Source organism: Galeopterus variegatus, unplaced genomic scaffold, assembly GCF_000696425.1.
Source record: "Galeopterus variegatus unplaced genomic scaffold, G_variegatus-3.0.2 Scaffold6392, whole genome shotgun sequence".
Classification (NCBI taxonomy): domain Eukaryota; kingdom Metazoa; phylum Chordata; class Mammalia; order Dermoptera; family Cynocephalidae; genus Galeopterus; species Galeopterus variegatus.
In genome coordinates this window covers 66,227-75,678 of record NW_007732503.1, presented here as the reverse complement: position 1 = coordinate 75,678, position 9,452 = coordinate 66,227, and the positions used below count along the sequence as shown (strand labels likewise).

The 9,452-nt window shown below is 42.4% G+C and overlaps 1 pseudogene; it reads left to right on the top strand.

Annotated features, from left to right (window-relative positions):
• The first annotated feature begins 475 nt into the window (after nucleotides 1-475).
• LOC103606230 lies at nucleotides 476-1,843 on the top strand (annotated as a pseudogene).
• Nucleotides 1,844-9,452: the final 7,609 nt, after the last annotated feature.

Genomic DNA, 9,452 nt, shown 5'->3' with positions numbered 1-9,452 from the left:
AACACTACAGTCACATGTGTCACATGTGTCCCCCAAAAGTTCTTGTGTTAGAAACTTGATCTGTACTATAACAGTGTTAAGAGGGTGGGAAATCCAATTATGATATTTGAAAGGTGGGGCTTTTGAGAGGTGACTGGATCACGAGGACTGTACCCTCATGAATGGATTAATCCATTCATGGAGTAACGAGTTATCATGGGTGTGGACTGGTGGCTTTATATGGAGCACCTGAGAGAGCTCCTGATCATGACATTCTCATTGTGTGATACCCTGTTCAGCATGGGACACTGCAGAGAGCTCCCATCCAGAAGAGGGCCCTCATCAGATGCACCTCTTGGACCATGGACTTCACAGCGTCCAAAAGTGTAAGAAATAAATTTCAGAGCACGTTATTTACCTTGACTCTCAGCTTGTCAGGGACAGTAACTGGGACCCAGTTACTCCTGTAGCCTTCACATCCTAATCAGTAGCCACCATGCATGAGTATATCTCCATCCACTTTGGCCAGGCTGGTGTCCAGATTGGTAATGCCTGCTGAGAGCTCTACTACTTGGAACATGGCATCCAGCTCAATGGCCAGATGCCAAGTGACAAGACCACTGGGGAAGGAGATGACTCCTTCGACACTTTCGTCAGTGAGATGAGCACTGGAAAACATGCCCAGGGCAGTGCTTGTCGACCTGAACTCATGGTCATTGATGAAGTTCGCACTGGTGCCTACGACCAGTTCTTCCACTCTGAGCCACTCATTTCAGGCAAGGAAGATGCTGCCAATAATTATGCCTGTGGGCACTACACCATTGGCAAGGAGATCATTTACCTTGTCTTGGACAGAATTCACAAGCTGGCTGACCAGTGCACGGGTATCCAGGGCTTCCTGGTTTTCTACAGCTTTGGTGGTTTTCTATAACTTGGTTTTCTACAACTCATTCTGGGTTCATCTCAAGGCTGATGGAACGTCTCTCTGTTGATTGTGGCAAGAAGTCCAAGCTGGAGTTCTCCATTTACCCAAACCCCCAGGTTTCCACAACTATAGTTAAGCCCTACAACTCCATCCTCACCACCCACACCACCTTGGAGCACATTGATTGTGCCTTTGTGGTAGACAATGAGGCCATCTATGACATCTGTCATAGAAACCTCAACATTGAGCAACCAACCTACTCTAAACATAATCGCCTTATTAACCAGGTTGTGTCTTCTTTCATTGCTTCCCTCAGATTCAATGGAGCCCTGAGTGTTGATCTGACAGAATTCCAGACCAACTTGGTGCCCTATCCTCGCATCCACTTCCCTCTGGCCACATATGCCCCAGTCATCTCTGCTGAGAAAGCCTACCATAAACAGCTTTCTGTAGCAGAGACCAGCAATGCTTGCTTCGAGCCAGCCAACCAGATGGGGAAATGTGATCCTTGCCATGGCAAATACATGGCTTGTTGTCTGTTGTACCATGGTGATGTGGTTCCCAAAGATGTCAATGCTGCCATTGCCACCAACAAGACAAAGCATAGCATCCAGTTTGTAGATTGGTGCCCCACTAGCTTCAAGGTTGGCATTAATTACCAGCTTCCCACTGTGGTTCTTGGTGGAGACCAGGTCAAGGTACAGTGAGCTGTGTGCGTGCTGAGAAACACCACAGCCATTGCTGAGGTCTGGGCTCACCTGGACCACAAGTATGACCTGACGTATGCCAAGTGTGCCTTTGTTCACAGGTACATGAGGGAGGGCATGGAGGAAGGAGAGTTTTCTGAGGCCCATGCGGGCATGGCTGTCCTTGAGAAGGATTATGAGGATGTTGGTGTGGATTGTCAAAAGAGAGGGTGAGGAAGGAGAAGAATACTAATTATCCCTTCCTTTCAGCCCTGCAGCATGTCATACTCCCAGAACTTCAGTTTCAACATTAGCTCACAGGCATTAAAGGTTTCTGGTTAGATAGTTTTCACTCAGCTGTGATTGTGTCTTACTTTTCCATGTGTACCTGTACAATTTTTGCATTATGTCTCCAAGCAAAGGCTTCAACAGCAATAACAATAAAAAAGAAAGAAAGAAAGAAAGAAAGAAAGAAAGAAAGAAAGAAAGAAAGAAAGAGAAAGAGAAAGAAAGAAAGAAAGGAAGAAAGAAGGAAAGAAAGAAAGAAATTAATTTCTTTATAAATTACCCAATTTCAGGCATTCTGTTATAAGCAACAGAAGCAGACTAATCTAATGGGTTATTTTGCCAGCCATCCCTTGCCTTCATTTGGCCCTCCATCTACTACTCAGTTGCCAAGCCTAAGTCTATGGTTTGTGTCTCATTTGTGTGCTGTTTCTCTTGTGTTTCCTGTTCTGTTTATTTCTGTGCCTTCTGTGTGGTATGGATATATATGTGCAGAAACATAAAAGCCACCAACTGAACTATAAAAATAATAAATATCTTCAATTATCAGCTATAAACTCTAACATTGTGGCTGCAATAACTATGTCTATGAAATGATACTACGTAAAATTTAAAAGAAAAAAATTAAATTCAGCACCAAAAACATATGAGATGGGTGAAAAAGAGAAATATAGATTTCTCTACCAATGACTACCAACTATGGGTAACTATATCCCTGGCAGGAAAAGGTCAAGAGAAGAAGATGAACTGGAGGGAAAAACAGATGGATAATAAGAAAAAGAAGCTATCAGGCCATCAAGTCAATTTTTAGAAGAGTCTCTGTTGAAGCTTCTCTTTTCCTTCTGCCAGTGTCAGCCCAAGCTTCCCACAGGGCACCCATCTCTTTCTCTGGTGACCAAAGTCTCCTGGGTCCACTGCATTCTTGTTCAATATGTATCCTGAAGGCACTATGTTCCATTTCTTGTGAACTTCTGGCTTTTCATAGCAAATTTTGCAGCCTGTAAAAGCAAAGTGCTTGAGAGAATTACAGTCCTGTGTTTCCAAGAGGTCCACAAAGATCAGGACAAATCTTGGGGAACACTGCTTCTATTGAAATACGTAATACTCTTTTGTGGCCCTATGGTATCCAAAGGAAATTTAATAATGTGACTTTATTAGGGACAACAAAGAAAGAAAAGCACCTACAACCTAAGATGACTTACTGACACTCAGGTTTGATGGGGCATGATAGATTTAAATACTTTTTGATGTTAATTGCATTGTCTTGACTTTAAATTATTTATTTTTAGTGAGGAATCCATGTTTCCCACACATCAAATAATGCAGCTGCAATCAAGGTTCTCATTCACTTGTTTCCAAAGTCCAGGCTTAGATAACATGGTCATTCCATTCAGAACAAGGGACATAGTTTACTAGGGAAGTTAAGGGTGTAGTATCTTTGCTACTTGGTAGCGATTGTATCATCCCAAAAGGTGCAGACTCCCTATTACACAATTTGAAATTAGAATCCCAGCAGTGTTTCTTATCTGTTGTGTGACCTTGGTCAAGTTTCTTACCTTCTCTGAGTTTCTACATCTGTAGTTTATGTATTTAAAGTGCCTTATAGAATGCCTGGAACATTAGTGAACATTCAAATAGTACCTTGCTACTCATTTTTGAGTCTTGTATTACTTTTTAGGGACTGAACTGACTGGGACAAGTTTGGTGTTTCTATTAGTCAGGATGGGTTAGGTTATGCTGTCATAACAAATAACCCTAAAAATTTCAGTGTCTTAAAATAACAAAGGTTGGTTTCCTAATCATGCTACTTGTCCACTGTAGGTAAACCATGGTGCTGATCTATATCACCTTCTCTGGGACTCAGGGTGGCAGAGTAGCCTCCATCTGGAATGTTGCCAGTGGTTCTTGCAGACGGAAAAGAGAACATGGTAATGAAAGTGCTGGCCATTAAAGCCTCCACCCAGAATTGACATGTCCCTTCGGCTCACATTCATTGGTCAAGGCAAGTGATTGCCATACATAGGTTCAACAGACTGGAGAAATATACTCCTTCCACATGGACAAGCAACAAATATTGGTTGAAGAATAGCAGTTTACTGTAGGGTTGATCCAACTGAGTGCTTATGTCCCAGCTTCATTTCCCTGAACTCTCCAGGTAAACACAGGGAGACGGTATTTGATCCTGTAATTATCCATTCATTCATATGAAAATTTTTTATACCATCCTACCCAGTTATCCCTTAAGTTTCAACTCAGATGCTAGTTCCACTATAGTCTTCCTGGATTCTCCTTGATGGAAAATAAACTCTTTCCACTGTGGTATGACATTTTGCCTCTTAAAGCATGCAGCACACTCTGCCATGTGCTATAATGTATTATTTGCATGGGTATTTTCTTTCTTTTTTTTTTGTCTTTTTTCATGACCGGCAACGGATCGCAACCCTCAGTGTCGCGCCCGTACCGGACCGGGACCGGCAACGGGATCGCAACCCTCGGTGTTGCTCCCGCACCTTGCTCAGCCAGTGAGCAGCCGGTCTGTATGTGGGATCCGAACCCTCGGCGGGAGTGCCACCGCGCTTCCCAAGCGGCGCACTGTAACAGTGCGCCACCAGGCCGGCCCGGTATTTTCTTTCTTGAGAGTAATTATCTTCAAGGAGTTTACAATCTGTGTCTTATTCATCCTTAGGACCCTTAAGGTACCTAGTTCAGTGTGTTGCATATAATTGATTCAAGTATTTATAGAGATAAATTGAAGATATAGGATGAGAAATGAACAATATGTGTGGGTGGGGTGGAGGGAAATAGGTTTTACACAATGGAGAAATGTCTCCTTTTGAAGTCAAATGTATGTTTTCTGGAAGTCCTTGGTAGTAATCATAGGAAACACCCTGGGAAAACTGGAATGTCAGCTTAGACTCCTGAGAACCACTCCTGGAGGGTTTGGAAAGGACAGAGGCCGTTAGAGAAAATTAAAGCCATCAGAGAACTATATCAGCTAGTTTATAATTAGCAATTACAGCAGGAAGGAGAAACATTTATTCCATCCTGACAACAAAGATTGCATAATTGCACCAAGAGAGTTTGCCCACACCCTTTCCATGATGTGTTAAGCATTTACAAATAAAAACAAATAGCCTTAGCATTGTTGGGAACAGAAAGAAAACGGGCTTTCTTAGGCTGACACCAACCCATGAACACCAGGTAACAACATGTAGCATGGTGTGGTTACCGTGTGGGTGGATTAACCATGTCTTTGTGTTCCTTTTCTTTACTGACAATCTTTAGGGCTATATCAGGTCTGAGAAAGAACAAAGAGAGATCAGTTCTTCCCTAGTGATTTGTGATACCAAGGAATCACCTGTATATTTTTAATTTAACCACTGGTTATTGACAGTCTACTATGTGCTAGGCACTGTGATAGTTTGAATCTACTCATGTCTTTTAAACAATTTAAAGTCTTATACTCAGTATGTCTTTATACATGTTTTTTCCTCTGCCTGAAATATTCTGATCTCTGTCCCCTACATATCTTTCTGGTTTTAGTTTAGACATAACACCATTTAGGAAGAATTTCTACACCTCCAAACAAAGGGTTAGTTTCCCTTTCTATGTGCTCTCATAACAATGTAAACTCCCCTCATCATAGCACAATCAAACTGTACTTTCTTGTTTAATTGTCTGTAGCTTCTATTGACCTCTACACTATGGGAGGGCAAGGCCTGTTTCTTGCTCATTTCTGTATCACCTGCACTGTTGTGAGGCCTGATGAAAATTGATTAATGTGTCATTATCTTTATATGGCTATTATATGATTATATTATTACAATGTATTACCATGTCAGTGCCCTATAACAGTGTTAAGTGTCGATGTGCCTTTGAGGAATTCAGCCATTTGCAACTGGCTGTAATTTTTGAAGTCCTATCTTCAAAACTTCTATGAACTGCTTTGTCAGAGCAATTTGAGTAGAAGCTCTGTTTTTCGGTGAGATGAACAAAGCCAAGAATCATGACTGGTGTTCTAGGTTTGGCTCTGTAACTATCTTGCTGTGCACTCTTCAGAAATAACTTCACCTCTCTGAACTGTGTTTCTCATCTGTCAAAAAATCAATGTGGAACAAGAGATGTCACAAGTATGATAGTTTGTGGCTACAATTGTCTGGTGATTTTTAAACATGATCCAAACATTCTTTGACTCTTCTCCCATTGAGTGGTGGGGTCTGTGTTCCCTCCCCTTGAATCTGGACTCTGTGACTGATTGTTTAACAGAATATTGTAGAAGTTTCCAGGCCCAGATTAAAAAATTGACAGCTTCTACTTTCTGCCTCTTGGGATGCTCACATTTGAAACCCAGCCACCATACCACAAAGGAAGCCCAGGCATCCTCTGGAGAGGTCTGCCTTGGAAAGTAACTGAGTTACCATATCTCCAGCCCAAGCTTAGCTCTCAGTTGACAGCCAGCAGCAAGTTATCAGCCATGAGAGTGAGCCATCTTGAAAATGAATCCTCCAGCTTCCAGTTGAGCTGCCTCAGCTGATGCTGCACAAAGCACAGAGGAGCTGTTGTCCCTGCCCAGGCCTTCTTAAATTGAAGACTGAAGAGCAAAATAAATGATGGTGGTTGTTTTAAACCACTAAGCTTTGGAGTGGTTTGTTACACTGAAACAGATCATTGATACACACCTTTTGCTACTTCACAGTTTCTTAGACCATTCATCCACTACAATATTCTGGTATGTGTAAAATTAGCTCCAGACCTTTGACAAATCAATACTTACCCCAAATTTATAACAGGAACAATAGCAGTAGGGAGAATACGCCATTAAATGATCAGATGCTGGTTGAGTAGTGCTCCCTCCTGGGCTTCTCAGCAGAGGTTAATGGAGAAAGCTTTGGTTAAATTAACTGATGTAGGTGACAAATGGGCCAACCACTCTCTATTGGAATGGAAGTTCTTTGATTGATGATGACTGTGCAGGACTTTCTGGAGATAATTGTCAATTATGAGTCGGTCTCAAAACCACGTGGAAGCCCTTTTCTTCATTTATTTTGTACAAGGTGATGTTCTCAGCAGTGGCACTGAGGTGTCCGTTCACCACTGTGCCCTCTCAGTGGCCTGGGGCTTAGAACCCAGACCATTTCTTTCAAATGGCATTATGCTGTATATGAAATAGGATGTTTATACTCATAATAAATAAATCTCTAGCTAAAACACTCCAAGGTGCATATATCATGCAGAGAGGCTCTTCTTTCTCAGTAGCTAAGTAGAAAATCTTCAATGGGCTTGTGAAATGAGGACTGATGATGATGTCTTTATGCTGCCATTTGGTTTCTGGGACTGGTGGCTTCTGGACAAGGAACCAGGACTAAACTTCTGGGATGATTCCCCTTCTACATGAGGACAGCAGCCTCTCCTCCTTAGGGCACAATGGTTGTGAGCAACAATCATGGAGCCAAATAATCTGGGTGAAAGCCCAGCTCACTAGCTGCATGACCTTAGGCAAGTTACTAGGCCTTTCTATGCCTCAATTTCCTCATCATGATGATAATACTAGTGTCTATTTCATGTGGTTATTGCTTTTTAATGTTAAATGAGTTAATATATGTAAAGTATTTAGAACAATATCTGCAACATAGAAAGTGCTATATAAGTGTTAGTTATTATTATTACTGCTAATATTGCCATTAGTTACTATTATTTTCATTTCCTTCTTACCTTATACCTGAGCACCTTGCCTGGAATTAAATCCTTCATGGGAAGACACCAGGCAGGGCCTGCCATATACAAGAGGCCTTTGATGAACTGTAAAAGTGCCAAGCGTACCATTCGGGCAGCCTCTTTTCCTCTCTTATTCCGGTGACTTTGGCCCTCACAGCATTGCCCTCCCAGTTCTGCCTCCTCTCAAGAGCTACACACTCCCATTCCACTTCCACCATTCCAATTCCACCATTGTTTGATCAACATACTTGAGAAAAGATTTGGGTTTTGAGGCCTAGTAGGTTTAAGTCTACACCTAAGACTGCATTTCCTAGAAACTGATTCTGAGACCGAGTTGTGTGCAGAAGGTTTATTGGGGAGTGCTCCAGAGAGATATACCTATAGGGAAGTGAGGAAGGCAGGATCAGGCAGAGGCAGGTATGGTTGCTACGGAGGCCTCAGTTGATCCTATGGGGAGCACTGGAGTGGGGAAGGCCCTTCAAGTTGTCCCAAATTGATGTTGACAGAGCTGGGCTTTTGTAGCTCCAAATCAGACAGTGAGGCTGAACTCCTTGGAGGGGTTATAAACTTGGGCAGGGCTATTTCCTGTAACCAAGGAACTACTCCCTTGTATGTCCCTGTGTCACATTAAGGAATGCAGCTGTGAACCATCTGCAGCTGAGATAATCCCAGAAGGTGTGGATGATGGGATATTGGCCCTGAGAAGAGGGGAAAAGAAGAACACCACAGTGACAACTAAGTGAAGACAATTTAAGAATGATATAATATATTTCCAGTGAAAAGAGCTTTGAAATCTACTAAACAAGAGAAAGACGACTCAGGCAAATCATTGAATCTCTCTGAGCCTCATTTTCTCCTATACATTGCAGATGAGATCATATGCATCTTTCTCATAGGACACCCATAGTAGTCAATTCTCGCTCCTGTTTCACCTTGCTCAATTCTGTGAGACCAAGCGTCTTAGATCCAGAAATTGTAGCCCCCACATTTTCAAATGGCACTGGGGCTTACTCAGGGCTAGCTCTGAGGGCAGAAAATGAATGTCTCAAACACCTACAATGAAGCAGACTCTCTGGCAGCTCATGTCACCTTCACCACAACACTGAGGGGCATACGTTAGTGTCCTCATTTCACCCAGGAGGAAAGTGAAGCTCAGAGAGCTGAAGCAATTTGCTTGAGGTTATACGGTTAACCAAGGGGCAGAGGCAGGGTTCCAATCCAGGTTCATACACTGCTTCATGTACTGTTGCCCTAGCCTGGGTACAGTGCCCTTCACTTTAAAGCTCAGGCTTCCAGAATGTAGCTGGAAACAGAAAATTAAAATTTTAAGGGAGATTAATATTTTACAAATACTGATGTAATTTTCAATTCTGTCTTCCTGAGCATGTGATCTTACCCTAGTTGGCTGATGATACCCAATTGAATAGAATTAAAAAATTTTTTGAGGTTACGAGTGTGTGTGTGTGTGTGTGTGTGTGTATGCCAGCAATAAGAAATGTTGACGAAGGAATACAGAAAGACCATGACCATGTTCACAGAATATGATCGCAAAGGAGGACAAGAGCCTTGGAAGTCAAGCTATAGTCTTAAGAAAAGACTTGCTCAACTTTTAAAACTCATTCAGTCCAGCATATCCAGCCTCAAGGACCCAGAGAAGAACTGAAACACACCGAGTCTACACAGGAAAGCTTGAGTCTTGCTGCTCAGTGCTAGAAGGAGAATATATGAACAGAGGAGACAGCTGAGCTTCTTTCCTTCCCAGAAGAAATTAAGAAGGAGAAAGAAAAGGGGGAATAAACCAAACCATCGTGGGTCCCTGATTCTTTTCTGTCCAGGCTTCAGTGAAGAAACGGGGAGGGGAT